This window comes from Sinohyriopsis cumingii, chromosome 19 (assembly GCF_028554795.1).
Source record: "Sinohyriopsis cumingii isolate HCF-2022 chromosome 19, ASM2855479v2, whole genome shotgun sequence".
NCBI classification, from domain to species: Eukaryota; Metazoa; Mollusca; class Bivalvia; order Unionida; family Unionidae; genus Sinohyriopsis; species Sinohyriopsis cumingii.
Window position 1 is genome coordinate 34440218 of NC_142979.1, and position 20289 is coordinate 34460506.

The 20289-nt window shown below is 34.7% G+C and overlaps 1 protein-coding gene across 2 annotated transcripts in view; it reads right to left on the reverse strand.

Moving 5' to 3' along the window:
* Positions 1 to 20289, reverse strand: part of LOC149775420 (low-density lipoprotein receptor-related protein 2-like) — a 233125-nt gene that overhangs the window by 86638 nt on the left and 126198 nt on the right. The gene's annotated exons all lie outside the window — the stretch shown is intronic.

A 20289-nucleotide genomic window follows, 5' to 3' on the forward strand; every position in this document is an offset into this window, starting at 1 on the left:
ATTTTTTTCATCGTATGTGTCCTTGTTTCACTTCATTAATAATAATGATATGACTTTTGACAAATCTTTTTGTCCGAGTGACTCAATGCTGATAAGTGTAAAAAAATGTCGAGGCTACGACAGATGTGTCCTCTGTAGAAATGGGTGTTTATTAAACTAGGTCAAAATTAGGTAGTGTAAAAATAGGAAGTGGAACAATACACAATATGGAAAACGCTCGCTGTGGAAGACATTGGGCGGACATACAGACACATCAAGATGTATTTAATAAGATTCATACACATATTATATACTGTTGTATAGCTCTCCTTGTATGCTTCAGATTTATACTATAAACATTGAAGTGTGTGATACCGAGACAAACGGCAATGGAAGATGCACGTATCAAGGTTATGAAGATTGTTAAATTTACAAGCGATACAGAGTCAAATATACCAAAACTTTCATATTGCATTTTCTTACATTTCTACTATCACAGATCGATTTAGACTGATGCGAAACCTATCAATTTATATCAAATTTGTCAAAATCGGGGTTTATTTACTATTGTTATGAGTTATTCACTTGTATGGAAAACGATCGTATAGGAAGACATTAGGCGAAATGACAGACAAAGGAAGATATACTTAATAAGATACATACACATACTATTTACAGTTGTACGGCTTTAATTATATGCTTTAGATATATAGCAATAGCATCGAAATATGTAGTACGATCGCAAAACGGCAATGGTAGATTCACGTAGCAAGGATATGCAGATCGGTAAAGTCGCACCCGATATTCAGTAAAAAGAACAAAACCTTCTATTTTGCATTTTCACACATGTCTATTGGCACAGATCGATTTAGTATGATTAGAAACATATCAATTAAAATCAAATTTGTCATCTGATATCAAATGTGTCAAAACCGTTGTTTTTGCGATTGTTATGACTTATTCGCCCATATGAAAAACTTTCGTATAGGTCGGATCTAGGCGCACGGACAGACAAATAAAGACGTGCTTATTAAGATATATACACACATTTTATAATATTGTATAGTTTTAATTCTATACTTCAGATCTCTAATATTAGCATCGAAGTATGTGCTACAATCACAAAACGGGAAGGGTGTATTAAAGTAGCAAGCATATGAAGATCGGTAAAGTCGCACCCGATATTCCGTAAAAAGTGGAACTTTTTTATTTTGTATTTTCACACACGTCTATTGGCACAAATCGATTTAGGCAGATGAGAACCTATATATTAATATGAAATTTGTCAAAAGCTGTGTTTGTTTACTATTGGTATAAATTATTCACCTATATGGAAACCGTTCGGATAGGAAGGCATCGGGTGCACAAACAGACATATGAAACCGTACTTAATAAGATACATACACATATTATTTAATGTTGTACATCTTAAATTATATGCTTCAAATCTATAGTATTAGCATCCAAGTATGTGCTACTATCGCAAAACGGGAAGGGTAGATGCACATATCAAGGATATGAAGATCGGTAAAGTCGCAAGCAATAATGAGTCATAAATACCAACTTTTTTATTATTAATTTTCTCGACTTTTTTTGGCACAGATCGATTTAAACTGATGAGGAACCTATACATTGATATTATATATGTCGAAATATATGGTTGTTTAAGATTGGTACAACTAATTTACCTATATGGAAAATCTTTGTGTTGGAAGGTATTTGGCGCACGGAAAGACAAATGAAGACGTACTTAATAATATATGTAAACATGTTATATGCTGTTGTTTAGCTTTAATTTTATGCTTGAAATCAGTAGTATTAGCATCGAAGTATGTTGTAACCCCCCTCCCCTTAGTACGCTACTGCAAGCAGACTTTGTTAAATGCTAAGAGACACTAATTGCTCGAAAATTATAATTTAAAAATATTTATGTATTTATGGACTCGTATATTATAACCTTATAATGCGCCTTCATTTTCCATCAGGTAGGTCTCCAGGTCGAGTTGTCATGAAAAACAGGAACCAGTATCGTACATTCTTTACTAAGCGACTTCTCCGATGGTGCAATGTGTCTATAGAGCGTCCGCCTCGGATGCGAGGGGTCGCGTATTCAAACCCCGGCCGAATCATACTAAAGACATAAAAATGGTACTAGCAGCTGCCTCTTTTGGTGCCGATCATTAAGAGGTTAGTGTTCGGATTAGTCGGCCTGGTGTCAGGATAGTGTGACTGGGTGGGACAAGTTTGTCTTATGTCCGCTAAAATGCAAAAGCCTACTGAACCAAGTCGAACAGGTTACGTATTATACAACTTATTTTCGAGGTTTCAGCGCCCCCCCCCCCCCTTAAATGCGTACATATATTATCAGTATACCTCCATGCTCAAGCCTATGCATTTGGGTTACCCCCCCCCACCCCTCTATGCGTACATACTAAATGGACGGCCCCTAACCATTCATGAGATGGTATTGATTCAAATTTACGAGTGCGATTGTGATGTACGCATTTCCCTACACAAACACGGGATGGTATTATTCAACCGTACATGTCCACAAAACTATATATGTTTATAGATATATGTATACAATCATGGTACATCAATTAGGTATCTAATTACATAATGACAGTGTAGTGGTTAGCAAATTTGAGAAATATACTTTTTTATTCAGACACCATGCCAAAAGGAAAGAACTAACTTACAGTTTACGCTGAACTAAATTAAATTTACTATTTTTGTTTCCAGCATGGTCGGAATATGTTTACATGTTTCATATTAGGAAACAATTTGCATTATGGCTAAGTATATCTAAGAAGGAAATAAGATGTTCTTACAAACTCTTATTTTGTTGGTGTATTGGTTACCTCTCAACATATGAACCATTCTTTGCCATCTCACGATTATAATCCGTATGTACTTAAGCGTTGTCTCATTTGTAGTGTTAATTTTTAAATGTATACTTTGCTTGTAAAATGATCCCACTTTATATAAATGTACAAACACCGCAATCGTGATGTGCTTACAGGAATACATTCTTCTGAGTTCTACTGAAGTCAGTTATTCAGTATAATTTGTAAAACGATATGGACTGATTGATAAAAGTGACTGTTTTCTTTACTTTGGTTTGTCGCAATATTTTTCTAACACAGTACTAATATACACTGGTCACACATGACGCCCCAAAGAAGCAGTTGTAGTTAATTCTTTTTTACCTGTAGTAATGGGATATTTACAATATATGGCTGTGGCAGATGTACGTCGATTATCAGACAATGGTCGGCTTTTGCACTATTCGCTTATTTCCCTACTTCGAGTGCGGACTGATTGACCGTTAAGCAAAATCTCAATTAATCTCTGCGATTTATGTGCAACGTACGATATTGTCCCCAGTGTTTATTTAATTCCATCATCGTTTAACAAAACTTCTTTTCTTATCCTCTCTAAATCAACTTTTGTTGACCAAAGACAATACATTTTATAAGCAAGGCAGAACGCAAAATCACATTACCCATCCACGAGTACAATGAAAATATGTAAACAAAAATAGTTAATAAAATTCCAAGGTATGTATAATATTGTAATATATTTTGGAGTATGCGCATTTGTTTACCGCTCTCCATTTTAAGGATTCCTTATATACTTGCTTGAATATGGGAAGTCGGTGCTGGGATTATAGTCTTTAGACCAAAATAATTAGCCAATTACTAGGGGCAAACGTTACGGAGTGAAGTGTAAGTGAGTTTCAAGATGACATGGTTTACTTTTGGTGAATTCAGGTAAGAGCCGCATGAGTATCCCTGTCACTCAGTAGTCCCTATTCAAATCTAATTGCGTGAATTGATCGTGTGACTCCAGGTGCAGTATTTATGACTGGAGATTGGTAAATTATACAATGGAATCAACAGAAAAGGACTGTTCCGCCGTCGGCGGGCGCCATTTATTGTTGCTGTGGTGGTAAATATGTTACAAAGTTACAGGCGAAATGAAGCTAAAAATCATGATTTAAAAGGCCTAAGGTGGCGTAGTAAAAACGGTTCCCTGTATTAGGTTGTTGAGTTGTATAGTTTCACGGCGTGAAATACTGGCGGTAAGTTACGGAAAGTTAACGAAGAGAAGCTTTGCAGTTGTGACATTGACATACAATTGGGAAGTTGGGATTTGTGGTCATGTATTAATTAGAGTAACATTACTGATAGATTGGACGCGTTGGACTTTCCAGTTTGCAGAAGTAGTTGTACAGGATTCCTTTGAATCGGGGAAACCTATGACTCGTAGCGGGATTCGCGCAAGGGCTTGACATCGCTCGGTCAAGAAACCCATTTGGTTGATACAATATTTCTTGCGTGTGCATAATGCAAATGTGTATATTGGCTTGCACTGTTTGCAGCTATGATGTACGATGTTAAGATCTCAGTCGGTCAGGATATTCTTTAACAACGGTATCTTTTATCCTAACACGTCTTTCAATACGGTACCATTTACCCCTTGCAATAAAGTATATCAGTTGGAGGTTGAGGATGAACTAATCGATATTGAATTTCTCTAAGTACTGTTTGGTCAATGTTCGGATCTCATTATCTTGTTATTGCAAAAAATATATATTGGTTATAATCAATTACACCTTTAGTTTTATGATTATTTAGACATTCTATATAAATCCAGCATGGTATCAGTTAATATTTCGACGATATTGTTATATGTGACCAGTACATTTGAACATGTATGATTATAAACAGTAAAATTAGGCATTTAAACTGTAGGAAAAAAAATTCTACTGAAAAATGTTTCATCAGCATAAAAAACTAAGGCTTGTCAAATCCGAGACTAGCAATATTTTATAGTACCTATATTTGCTCTTTTCAGGCCAAGTTCTCACGTAATGGCTTGTTTTAGTAAATTGCTTGTTTTTGTGTGGGTTTTTTTTTGGTGCTCCCACACAAAATGTGCATGCGCGGAATTTATTTTCCGTTGCCATGACGTATAAAAGTTACCGGCCATGCACCAACATTTTTCTTTATACATCAGATTTGCATAACATGATTAAAAGTAGTTATACTTGAACAAAAAGAACCAAAAAAAACCTATAAAGTGTACAGAAAAAATAATTTAATTTCTCGAAATAAAAGTATACATCACTGTTACTTAGATACGATTTTCCACCTATAGAGGACGCCAGCAGGAAATGACGTACATTTATCCCCACAAGACGAAGTACTGGGGGGGGGGGGCCGGCACCAGACAGACCCCCCACCCCACTTTTCCAAAAAATTATAGTGTTTTATGTGTATTTATCCCCCCCCCCCCATGTGTTGTATGTTTTATATTATGCAAAAGAATTTAGGTCAAAAAAATTTAATTCTCCTTTCTAACGGGGTATTTCTTTTAAAACCTAGTTTTATCTATAGGGTTGTTTTTCCGAATAGGTTTCCATCTTTCCATCACCTGACTTGAAATCCCTTCCCTATACTCTTGGTTGACCTTGGCTAGAGGTCGCCTATATCCCGTGTGTGCTATATATATATATGCTATAGTTTGTGTATGCTATATTTTGCTTCCATGTTGGGATAGCCTTTATTTTTCCCCAAATCTCCCCAGTAATCTTAGGACCTTATAATCGGATCAAGAAAAGGTTTATTTTTATTTATTTAATATATTTTTGAATTTTGGCTAAGTAACGGTGTATTATAATTTAATTAAGAAAAAAAAAACTTAATGTGTTGTGTGTGCAAATATATTGTGTCATTATTCACATATTGGATTTGTAAATTGAAATCCGCTGTACTCGAGTTGGAGTCCATACACTTTTTTATTTGCTTGTATTTCTCTCACCTAGAGTTAGGCCGTCTCAAATTATTTATTGGATTTCTGCCAAAATCTCTAAAAATGGTTGTTCTTCCCACACACACACACACACACACACACACACATACACACACACAGTGGGGATTTACCGTGCAGTGCGACAGCTGCACATTTTGAGCAAATAGAATTAGAAGAGAGACTTATTAGATCCTTTGTTTTCGTGTATGTATGTAAAGTTTCCTATATGAGGTGTTTTTCCCGACTCTTTCATAGCCCCATGACGTCATTATCTCGTTCTTTTCCCATATAGTTTCTCTGTCCCGATAATTAGGATTTGTGATAGTTTACGTAATATAATTAAAGTCTATTTAATTATTTAATTTTAATTGTAATGGATAATAAAAAGAAACTGAAGCTGTTTAGGAAAATTTATAAGAATCTAAAAGGGTGGCGGCTACAGCAGATTCCAATCCGGGGTGGGGGTATGAGGGCAAGGGTTCACTTTGTGATGGTCCCCTTTAAGGGGAGATTATCCATTGCCCCATCTCCCTCCCCTTCTTTTCACCCTTTGCAGCCCCGTCCCTCCCATTCACAAATCTTCCTAGAAGTTCTTTTTTCTAATTAATTTGAAAGGATTACAAAAAAATTTGCCTATTCATTTTTTTTATGTTTATGACTTGGTCACACGCCATCATGGTTTTAGTTATGTTATCTGTTATTTTTCCTATTAAAGTTTTGTTAAAGTTTCCGTCTTGATATAAAACTTGGTTTCTTCTGTATTTTTATTTCTTGGATATCTCCATAATTAATTGTATCCTGTCTTGTTTCCTAAACTCGCACTGTGCCATCGCATGATATTTTGTGAAGTTCGCACATTTGCACATGAGATAATTTACATGTATGCATATGTCGTGTAGATATTTGAATATCAAGCTTTGTATTTTTGGAGAGCCGATGTTGGTCCAGTATCTCTAAGGTCTGTCCCAATTAACCGAGATATTTCCTCCTCTACTTTATTTTTAATTTTAGAGGTTAAATTTTCCCTTATCCAATTATATGTTTCCTTAGTTTCAATTCCCCAAAGTTCCTCATTTTCCCTATATTTACATAAAAGTTCCTTTATACTTCTAAAGGTCCTTGTTGTTTCTAGTCTTTTTACCAGTTTATTATTTTTGTAGATGTCACTTATGTTTTTCATGCTAAAACCAAACCAGTAAATGTATAAAGCTTCCTAAGGGGTTTTGGGTTGGATATTTACTTCTTTTACATTATAAATTAAATACTAGAGAGGAGGCCTAACTCGAATCGGGAGAAACACAAATAAATAAAGAAAGAAAGTGCGGACCCTGACTCGAATACAGCCTACCTCATTTTGAAAATAGACTTTAATGTGAGAAACACCACACCATAGTCAATCACATAAAACAAAAGGTTTTATTTTAATTTCAAATGGTAGTATACCGTTCATCTCGCCGGAATTCTAAATTGCAAATTAATTCAAAAGCAACTAAATTTATACCAGGACAAACAAATAAATTTGAAAAGTCCATAGAAAAATATATATTAAGACAACAGAGACAAATTTGACATAGTATTGCTGTCCCTACACACAGACTATATAGCATACACACACCATAGCATTGATACACATAGCATACACGGAACATAGAAAATTCTTGACAAAGATCACTAAAAATCAAGGATATGAAATCTGAAAATGGGAATAAGACCCATGTTTCAGACTACTACCCTTTAGAAAACACTAGGACTAATTATAAACTAAAAGTTTGATCAAAATTCCTTTTTTAAACTTTAAACAAGCACACACATCTTGGGGTATACAAGAGTACATGAAAACACTTTATTTTTTATGTGGTGGGGGTCATCTGTCTGGTGCCCCTCCCCCCATGATACTTTCGTAACTCATACCTGCGAAAGATTATCATTTGCACTCACATTGTATGTTCTTTAAATAATGATTTTTTTTTTTTATTTGCGAGATATCGTCGTATAGTTAACCTGGATACAATATAATCTTGGTCCGTTTGCACCTTGAAACTTATCATGCGTGAATGGCAGGCGCCTTCAAGCAATCTGGTGATATTTTCGTCTCTTTTGCGATATTTTTTTTATCTGACATTAGCGATACACACACAGTAAGGATGCATACGCATGCCGGCATCCGCTACATTTACGGAGTTCGTTGATATATTTTGTTCTGTAAATTTCGCATGATGAAAAAAGAAGGAATACATTATAACAATGCAAGGTTAGTTTCTTTTATTTTATTTTCAATCAAGTGTTTGTTTATTGTACCGTGCCGGGGCGGGGTGGGAGGGGGGGGGGGGCACAAATTCAACACAAAATTAGTTCCTTTCTTATCTGCATGGAATAATGGAGCAAATATGATTGACGATATTGACTGGTAATAACAAGCTTTCAATTTACGCGCGCACACACGAAGACAACTTGAAAAATAGAAACAAACAATAAAATTAACTGGTAACTTCGCACTTGCTCAAGGCTTTGTAGTTACAATGGGGGGGGGGGGGTCTGTGCTATTATCTGGTTAGGCATGACTATTTCGCAGAAATACAAACAAATCTTTTGAGATGAGCATAAAATACAATTATTTCTTTTCCTCCATACATTTACGATGCTCTCAAAGGACCCACATATTTAGGTAAAAGTATGACCGTTACCAGGCGTTACCGAGTTGAAAATATGCCGAGTAAACTTACGAATTACGCCACGTACAATGTATAAACAACACTTGGCAACTTTTAATGATAAAAGATGGTGTTTTTATTTATTTACTTATTTATTTAGTTATCAGAACTCTTTCAGAATAACAATGTAACTGCCGATTATACAGCTCGCCTCTAAGAAGATTTTCGTAGTTTCCAACTGCCATGCATAAAATAAGTTTATGCCAAAGTGATCGTGACCTACAAAATGTTGGCCATTGTCACAGGGCATAAAATTCATAAAACAATAAAGAACATTCCTTTTTGTTCTACCAAAGCAGCGGAACCATAATGAGTTGATAAAACACAAGGATATTTGTTGTTATTTTGCAAACCATTGCTAATAAAATCAGCTTCAGAAACTATTATTATTGTCCGCCCTAGAGGAAAGATTTTACAAGGTGGAAATCACTGACTGTCAGTATCCCTGGAATGACAACCAGTATGACAACTATAACTAGTTTGTGCATCAGTAAATAATCTTGAGTAGCCACTGCACCTGAAATGCGTGCAGTCCATTCATCGAATACCTCCTATTCATTCATTGTATAATACACATTTTACTTACTAAGAATACCCTATCACAGTATAAATGTTTAGTCATAAATCGGGAAAGTTTACAACTGTATATGCATATTTATTTCTATTTTAACCGTACTGTCATAAAGGTACTTCTGTGGAGGCTAGTGTGTATATGTCATGATGAAAGCTTATGTCATTAATAGTTTTCTTTCTTTGCTCTTTACAAAAAATCAAAATAATAAGACTTTCGTTATCTTTTGTCAGATTTCATATTTTCTTGAGAATTTTTTTAAAAATGTATCTGGAAAGTAAACATAAAAAATACGATAATTTAAAAAATGAAATTTGGGTCTCCATCTAAAGAATTTATATATTCTTAGTTACTACTCAGTAATTTTTAATTATTCATAAATGATTGTAAGATAAATTAGTTTTACAGTGTAAAAGTGCGAGTTTGCTCCATTTACAGAAGGGTTTACTTGCTATTCTCTTTGTATAATTCTCCCAGCTTTAAACTACAGATACAGAACATTACATAAGACAGCGAATTTCAGTCTTAACCTAAAGCTCGAGGCTGGAGAAGAGGTCACTAAATTACCGTTTCCATAGTTACACACTGGTCAGATAGAGCAGTCTCCCGCAGGTATCATTCCCTATAGATGAATTAGAGGCCAAGTAAACTGCCTTCATTTCATGAGCTATACTAGTGTAGTATAGATGAAATAAGTTTTAAATTGCAAAAGTTGTCTCTTTTGTAACCAAAGTGCAAATCAATAAAGAAATATAATGACATGTAAAATTACATGAACAGCAATGAAGGATCTTTTCACGAGAGTCGCAAAAGATTGAAACTATTTAACGAATTTCATAAATTTCATTATAAATAAACTTAAATGTAAGATTATGTTATGTGTATCACATGACAGAAATGATATTCAATAAAAAGCATAAAAATAGGTTAAATAATTGACTTTAAATTGCATTCGTCATTACACCTTCAATTCATATGTCGTCATGCCGGCATTTGCTGAGTTACTGGGTGTTATTAAACGTATCATATAGTTACGTATGATACTGGAAAATATCATATGGGTATATTAATCTTAAGAGGAGCAACATTGGCTCAGTGGTTAGCGTCTCAGACCTGCGACCGAAAGGATGCAGGTTCAACCCCTGCCATCGGATCAAATCCTCGACCTTATTGGAAAATAATGAGATAACAAGTACATTCTACAAAGACATGGAACCTATTACCTCCACTGAAACGTACGAAATGATCATCTAAATTTGCAACAAGTGATCAGGAGAAGTGCGACCTGTTGAACTCGGAAGTTTGATATGTTACACGTTTAAAAAATTATGATAAACAGTTACCGCATTTTGAAGTTAGAAATGAAACTTTTATTTCTGCCATCATTATATATAAACAAGAAATTATAGATGTAGTAACTAGTCTTGACCTAAACAAAACCGCTGGAACCAATCCAATAAGTAATAAACTTGTACAAGTATAGTTGAAGAAATGTATGTTCCATTGCAAATACATTTAAATAAATCACTCCCAGCCAGCGTGTTCCTAACACAGTGCAAGCTAGCGTATGACATACCGATGTATAAGAAAGGAGATAAAACACTACCGTCTAAATGCAGACTAATTGTTGACTTCAGCTAAATTATATACACTATTCATAAGTCCAACCTTAGAATATACTTCTGGAGTCTGGGATAATTGTTCTATTGAAGATTCGGAAAGATCAGAATAAAGGGGGGAAAATCAGATGGAAGATGCACGGATCGTTCCAGATCTATACCCATTAATTCTTCTAGATAGTCTCTTTATGCGGAAACTGCTTGGTTTGCACAACGAAGGAAAAGGAAGAGATTATGCATTATGTATTCGATTATAAATACTCAAGTACCTAACTATTTAAACGAACTTCTTCCACAAAGGAGATATGAGGCATCTAATTATCGTCTACGTTACTCTCAAAGTATCACACCAATCTCAACCAAACTTTATATTTTCACACGACCTTTTACCATATACGATTCGTCTTTAGAACTCTCTGCCTGATGATATCCGAAATCCTCCAAATCTTTCTATTTTTAAGAAACGTTTCTCTAATTTAACTAACGGGTCATCACACAAGCAGAAAGACATCTTATTGTAGGTGAGTAGTCACGTCACTTTTCAATGATAAATCTAGACTTAACCAAGAAGTGTATTGAAAGGTAGAGCGAAAGAGCTGGGATCTTTGGCATTAGGTAAGGGGCAATAGACAAAGTGTTCAACTTCTTCATTATCATAAGCACATGCACACGTGAAAGAGTTAACTAAATTCACCATGTAAAGGTCGGATTTCAGGAGACTACCTGCTTGTCTAAGTTTAGTATGTAGGATATTAAGGTGACATTTGTCAGTAGCGTAATTTTAGCGTGATGACCCGTTAGTTGAATTAGAAAAACGTTTCTTAAAAACAGAAAGATTTGGAGGATGAGAAACCTATAAACTAATATCAAATGTGTTAACATCGGTGGTTCTTTACAATTGGCATGACTTATTTGGTTATATACAAACCATCAAAAAACGGCAAGGGTAGAAGCGGGTAGCAAAGATATGAAGATCGGTAAGTCGCAAGCAATACCGAGACAAAAAAGGCAACTTTCAAGGTAGCATTTTCACACATTTATATTGACACGGGTCGTTTTAGACTAATGAGAAACCAATGACTGGATATCAAATAGGTCCAAATCTTTGTAGCTTTTTTTACGATTAACATGACATATTTAGCCTTATAGAAAACGATCATGTTGCAAGGATATAGGCGCACGGACAGAGAAATGAAGATGTACTTAATAAGATACATACACATAATTTTTACTGTTTTATTGCTTAAGTATATGCTTCATATCACTAGTATCAGCATCGAGGTATGTGATACCATCGCAAAACAGCAATACTAGAGGCACGTAACAAGGATATGAAGATTGGTAATGGTAAAGTCGCAAAGGATACTGGGTAAAATATATAAACTTTTCTAGGTTGCATTTTCACACATTTCTGTAGGCATAGATCAATTTAGACTGATGAGAAACCTACCAAATAATACCAGATTTGTCAAAATCTGTGTGTGCTTACAATTGGTATGACTTATTCGACTCTAAGATAAACGTTCGTGTTGTAAAGATCTAGGAGCACTAACATTCAAATGATTATCATCGAATTATATGGTACCATCTCAAAGCGGCAAGGGTAGAGGCACGTAGGTAGAATATAGAATATGATGATCCGTTGATGATCCGTAATATCGCAAGCGACACCAAGTAAAAAATATCAACTTTTTTACTTGCATTTTCACACATTTATATATTTCACAGATCAATTTAGACTGATGAGAAACCTATCAATTGATATCAAATTCGTCTAAATCGCGTTTTTAAAAAATTACTAATGTTATAACTTATTTGCCTATATGGAAAACGCTCATTGAGGAAGACATTGAGCGGACATACAGACACACAAAGATGTACTTTATAAGATGCATACACATATTATATATTGTTGTATAGCTTTCCTTATATGTTTGAGATCTATAATATTAAAATTGAAATATGTGGTACCGTGGCAAACTGCAATGGTAGAGGCACGTATAAGTCGCAACCGATATCGAGTCAAAAATACAAACTATTTTATTTTCATTTTCACACATTTCTGTTGGCACATATCGATTTAGACTGACGAGAAACCTAACAATTGATATCAAATTTTGCTAAATCGGTGTTTATTACTATTGTAATGACTTATTCACCTGTTTGTTAAACGATCGTATAGAAGACATTAGGAGAAAAGACAGACAAATGAAGACGTACTTAATAAGATACACACACATATTATTTACTGTTGTACAGCTTTAATTATATTCTTCAAATTTGTAGTATTAGTATCGAAATATGTGGTACAATCGCAAAACGGCAATGGTAGTTTCACGTACCAAGGATATGAAGATCGGTAATGTCGCACCCGATATTCAGTAAAAAGAACAATCTTTTTTATTTTGCATTTTCACACATGTCTATTGGCAGAGATCGACTTAGAATCATGAGAAACGTATCAATTGATATCAAACTTGTCAACATCGTTGGTTGTTTGCGATTGGTATGACTTATTCGCCTATATGGAAAATATTCGGTTAGGAAGGCACTAAACGCAAGGACGTACAAATGAAGACGTACTTCATAAGACGCATACACATTATTTACCGTTGAACAGCTTTTATTATATGTGTCAGGTTTATAGAATTAGCATCGAAAAAATGTGATACGATCGCAAAACGGGAATGGCAGATGGACGTAGCAAGGATACGATGATCGGTAACGTTGCAAGCGATACTGAGTGAAAAATACCAACTTTTCTATTTTGCATTTTCACCCATTTATATTGGCACAGATCTATTTAGACTGATAAAAATTTATCAACTGATATCAAACGTGTCAAAATCGTTCTTTGCGATTGGTATGACTTATTCGCCCATATGGAAAACTTTCGTATAGGTCAGATGTAGGCACACGGAAAGACAGATAAAGACGTGCTTAATAAGATACATACACATATTTTATAATTATGTACAGCTTTAATTCTATGCTTCAGATCTATAGTATTAGCATGGACGTATGTGCTACCATCGCAGAACGGGAACGGTATATGAACGTAGCAAGGATATGAAGATCAGTAAAGTCGAACCCAATATTCAGTAAAAAGTACACTTTTTTGTATTCTGCATGTTCACACATGTCTGTTGGCACAGATCGAGTTAGACAGATGAGAAACCTATATATTAATATGAAATTTGTCAAAATCGGTGTTTATTTACTATTGGTATGACTTATTCGTGTATATCGAAACCGTTCGTAGAGGAAGGCATTGGGCGCACGAACATACATTATGAAGACGTACTTAATAAGAAGATACATAAACATATTATTTACTGTTGTACAGCTTTAATTATATGCTTCAAATCTATAGTATTAGCATCCAAGTAGGTGCTACCATCCCTAAACGGGAAGGATGGAAGCATCAAGGATACGAAGATCGGTAAAGTCGCAAGCGACAATGAGTCGCAAATAGCAACTTTTTTATTATTCATTTTCACACCTTTTTTTTAATAATTTTTTTTTTTTTTTTTTTTTTTTTTTTTTTTTTTTGCACAGATCGATTTAAACTGATGAGAAACCTATAAATTGATATCATATATGTCGAAATGGGTGGTTGTTTACGACTGGTACAACTTATTTACCTATATGGAACATGTTCGTGTAGGAAGGCATTTTGGCGCACGGAAAGACAAATGAAGACGTATTTAATAAGATATATAAACATGTTATGCTGTTGTTTAGTTTTAATTTTATGCTTCAAATCAGTAGTCAGCATCGAAGTATGTTGTAAACTCCCCCTCCCCTTAGTATGCAACTGCAAGCACACTTTGTCAAATGCTAAAAGGCACTAACTTTCTTGAAAATTATAATAATCAAAAAAAATTCCGGATTCGTATATTATAACGTTATAATGCGCTTTCATTTTCCGTCAGGTGGGTCTCCAGGTCGAGTTGTTATGAACAACAGGAAACAGTATCGTACATTCTTTGCTAAGCGATCGCTCAGGTGGTGCAGTGTCTGTACAGAGCGTCCGCCTTGGATGCGAGAGGTCGCGGATTCAAACCCCTGCCGAATCACACTAAAGACATAAAAATGGTACTAGCAGCTGCCTCTTTTGGCGCCCATCATTAAGATATTGGTGTGAGGATAATGTGACTGGGTGGGACAAAATGCTGTATGTTTGTGGCATGATGCCACATTGCTAGACATCATTATAAACTGTCACAATGCAGACATGGTAGCGATATGATTGCATTTTTTTTAAAGCTACGTTAAAAATTACACACACACACACACACACACACACACACACTTTGCTTAGTTATTTGCTATTTGAAGAGATGGAATATTGTTCATATTTCAACCGCTTTTTATTAATGATCATCGATGTGACCAACATATACGATAATAATATTCCCGATGATGATGATGATGGTTGTTGTTCTGATTTCTGTATTACTACTGCTCCATGGGTATATTATATATCGAACTTGAAAACAGAAGCACTACCAGCAATAAAGCAGCTTTGAAAACAAATCGCACTTAATCGATATCAATATATATTGACATCAAAATGAACGTCAAATGCTTTGTGCAACTGTATCGAAATGAACTATTACATGCTGGGTTTTTTTTCTTTTTTTTTTGGGACAGTTTTAGACCGAAAAAAGTAGTACTTCAAGGGTCTGTCTATGGTATAAATATGTTCATGTACACTTTTCCATTGTAACTTTAAGTGTATAGACTGCAAATACGATGAAGCACAAATCGAGGACGTCGAGTGTTAGCATTGGAACAATGTTACTACTTCGGTCGAGAAGGATAACGACCTATATATGTATTCCTGCCCACTACCATGTAGGATGTATCAAACTGTATATTACTCAAGCGCTCTTTGTCGAGCGTGCTGGTGTGTGTGTACAAAAACAAATGGAATATAATAACTTTAACTGAAATATATACAATTAAATTTTATATAAAAGTGATGCGGCACCTGGGAGTAAAGCAAAAATGGAAGAAACAAATTTCCGGATCGCTACTATCAACAGCAATGGGATAGACAAAGCGAAAGCAGACAAAGTAGCCAAAGAAACAAACTTTGGTGTAATAATGATACAAGAAACACACTATAGAATTAAGCCAGAGTTCGAAATTTTAGTAGAAGACAAACTTAACGCAATAAAGATATGCAACAATTTTGCAAATAATGATATTAGAGTTGGTTGCAACAATAATATTTTTAAAAAGCTGGGAAAGGTTTGAGGAGGGGGGAATTTTTTAAGGGACGGTTGCTACGTGTTAAAATGTTTAATTGGCATATTATAAATGTGTACATGCCAGCTAATAGAAATAAGAAACTAATTTTAAAGAAAACTTATACACCTACCTACAACAATATTCGATGGAAAATCTAATCATAGGGGGAGATTTCAACTGGGTAACTATAAATTAAACCAGTCTAGCAGGATTGATAAATTTTACGGAAATTTTTATGATCCATTAATATATATTAATACTGCAATAACCAACCAAAAGCTATCAGACCATTTCATGCTCACTATTGACCTAAAAATGAAAAAAATAGAAAAATGTGGGTCAGGACTATGGAAACTAAATAATAAGATTTTAAATGACAAAGAATATGTCGAAATAATAATTAAAAAAAGAAATTGAAACCGTCAAAAATGAAGAAAATATTAATATAATAATTGATTGGGATGTTTTAAAAAACAAAATAAAAGGAATAAATATTCAGTACTCAAATAGAGGGCGGAAAAACCCCAGAAAAAAAAGACAAACACGAACTCAAATTAGAACTAAGCAAAACAACAAACGACGATGGAGAAAGAAAAAAAAAAACGATTGACAGACAAAATTAAAATCGTTGAAGAAGACGAAAATCAGGGGAGAATAATAAGGGCGGGAAAATTTACAGAGATCTACAACGAGGCAAAAAACGTATATAAGCGAGAAGAATTTAGAAAAGGGGGTGATACAATTTTAAACAATATCAAAATAAACAATGTAACCCATACTGTAAAAGAAGATATCCTAAATAATATTTCCAAATATTATAAAGAACTATACACCACACACCACACAGAACATATACTTCAGCACAATCGACAGCTACTTAAAAAATGTCGACTGTGAGATGACATCAGCAGTACATAGAGACCAATGTGATGAAGTCATCTCAGATGAAGAAATCACAAAAAGTATATCAACACTCACAAAAGTCACCAGGGAAAGATGGACTCATCGTGGAATTCTACCAAAAGTTCCACGGTGAACTGACGCCGATCTTAAACGCTTTGTATAATAATATAGTTTTAAGTAAAAATAAAATGACTAAATCTATGAGGGAGGGAGTTATCACAATTATATACAAAGGGAAAGGGAATAGAGACGAGATTAAAAACTGGAGGCCTATATCACTTTTAAACACGGACTATAAGATTTTAAGTAGGATTTTAACAAATACAGTAAAGGGTAGGATAAACAAGATAATTAATGTAAATCAAACTTGTGGGGGAGGGATATACAAAACAATATTTTAAACATTAAAACTATAATTAACTACATAAATGAAACTGGTATGATGAGTGCTATGGTACTCTTCGACCAGGAGAAAGCTTTCGACTGATTTGAACAAAACTGTATAAAGAATGTTTTTAAAAAATTTGGTTTCGGACCCAATTTCCAAAATGGACCAAAATCCTACACACTGGGATAATTAAACGGGAAATGCACGAAAGAATTTGAAATACAACGATCAGTGATACAAGGATGTCCACTATCAATGCTAGAATACGTAATGGCAATATAAATCCTACGTCACACGATAAGAAACAACCCAGATGTGCAAGCAGGGGCGTATTAACCATTAAGCAGACTAAGCACGTGCATAGGACACCAGGGCCAAAGGGGGCACCACAAAGTTGAGAAAAGGGTGAAAAGAAAGAAAGAAAAAAGAATGAAGATTTGTAAAAAAAACTGATACAACTAGTGCAAATTGATCATGATGTTCTGTTTCTTGATCATGGTACACCCTAGGGTTATCTTCTCAGGTGTACGTGGAAAAGAGGGGCGCGCCAAGATTTGTCAGTGCTTAGGGCACCAGTGAGCCTTAATCCGCCCCTGATTATACAAGGCATACAAATACCAAACCTAAAAAAGAATTAAAAAATGCTCTAACATGCATATGATTGCAACATCTTTATAAGAGAGGGGAAATGCTATAAGCGTCGGGTTCCAAAATAAACCACAACAAGCACGAAATCTTAAAAATAGTTAACTGGAGGGGCAACCACCCTGGATTATCGCCCCCCCCCCCCCCCCCCACACACACACACACTTACTGAGAGACACTGTAAAGGCTCTAGGGGTTTACTTTGGTAATAAAAAAAAAGAAGCTGTAGAAAATTATGAACATATTATCAATAAAATAAGAGAAAATGTGAAAATCTGGCCATGGCGCCATTACCTATCATGGAGCGGGCCCAAGTGGCCAAGACTTATTTATACTCAAATATTAACTACATAATTAAATCCATAGATATGGATAATACAATTTTAAACAAAACAGACAACGAAATAATAGATTATATATGGAATCATAAAATGCATTACGTAAAAAAAGAGACATTATATAGGGCCAAAAGTAGAGGGGGCTTGGGGTTGCCGAGCCCTCTACTACTATAATTAACTAACATAATCAATAGATTTTAAAAAAAATGCACTCAGACCCGGCTACAGCGTGAGAAGCACCGTACATCTACTGGTTCGGCTTCACCTTGAGAAACCGACCAGAGATATACAAAAATAACAAATTAATATAAAAAAATCGAAGTGCCACGCAAACATATGAGAACTAATTTTAAAATATAGAGACAAAACAGATTTATGCAAAATTTAATAAGTAAAAGTCACGCTTGGATTAGGGAGGAGGTAACCAAAAATATAAAATGTAGAGTAGAGCAGGACAACTGAGGGGGTAAATTGGACAAAAAATTGGAAAAATTGGGGAAAATAAGATCTGTCAAAACACAAAGTATAATTTTTAAATACCTGCACAACACCTGGCTAACAGGCGAAGAAACAATCAAACATCGTATGCTGAGGATAATGCCGAAATGCCCTTTATGTAAAACAGCGAACTTCACCAAACTACATACGATTGTCCAATGTGATAAATCTAAACATAATAGGATAAAGTTAATAATGAAAATTTGCAAAAAATATAAGTATAACAAAAATAACATTTTATTCATAGATTTAGACTACGAAAACAAAATCGTTCTAAAATGTATAGACTATATAGTAACTACGATGATATCCTGTGGACAGGTGATAAAGATTTTTAAATAAGATACGTGGTAAAAATAAGAATATTAACCACAACAAGAACTCAGTACGTCTTACGACGAATAGATACTTACCGTCAGGTTGATATAACGCAATTGATGTTGGAATTGGGGGAGAGAGGGGGAGGGAGGAATAGGTATTACAGACCGAAGGGTCGCGTAGCGCAATTGCGAGCTGATGCCATACCCATACCCCCTCCTCGCACCCCACAACAGCCATATTTCAAAGAAAATTTCAAATTCTATTTCAAATATTTCAAAGAAACCCATATAACTTTTTTTTTTAAAAGAGAAAAGGGAAGAAAGGAAGAAAGAAAAAAATAAAAGAATTTTGTAATTTAATTTTTTTTCTTCTTTCTCTGAAAGAAAATTCTAAAGACATATATAGGAAGGGATACAGGGAAAATATAAGGGGGAAGTAAATGGCGATGACATCATGGGGCTAAGTCACAGGGCTCAGTGAAGTGCATAGGCCCATCATGAGTCTTTGAAAACACCCAATGTAGAACATAAACAGACAAAATAAAGACACAAATACATACTGTATAACACTTAGTTTAAAACCCTACTAACTTCTCCCGCACTGCATGGTTGACCACTATAGAATAATGTGGTCTCATAAATACGTTTGGATCTTTCAATAAAGCATAATCAGATAAACTAAATAAAGGAGGCCTAACGCGACCCAGGAAAAACACATAGAGAATAAAGAAGCGTGAACCTTGGATCGAGCGTAACCTACCTATCAACATCTTTAAAGACTATTATGAGGAACGACACATATTATCACTCGAATAATAAAATAGGAAATTATTTTTTTTAAACAAAGTCTAAATAGTACACCATTCCATCGTCAAAATTAGAAAACCATAAAACAAATTAAAAGATACAATATAACATCATAAAGGAAGAAATACAACTGGGAAAGATATTTGATCTATACTTGCTGTCTCAAACATAAAGAAAATATAGCATACACACAATATAACACCATTACATATAGCAAACACTGAGACCTAGGCGACATATAGCAAAGGTTACAAAACATTTCAAGGGAATGAACTTCGAGCAAGGTGAGGGAAACCAGACTCGGACGAACAACCCTTTAGATAACACTATGGAAACATAAATACCCCATCAAAAATTCTAAAAACTAAATTTTTTATATAAAATTTTGTTTTAATAAAACGTAGAACACATCTGAGGGGGAAATACACAAATAT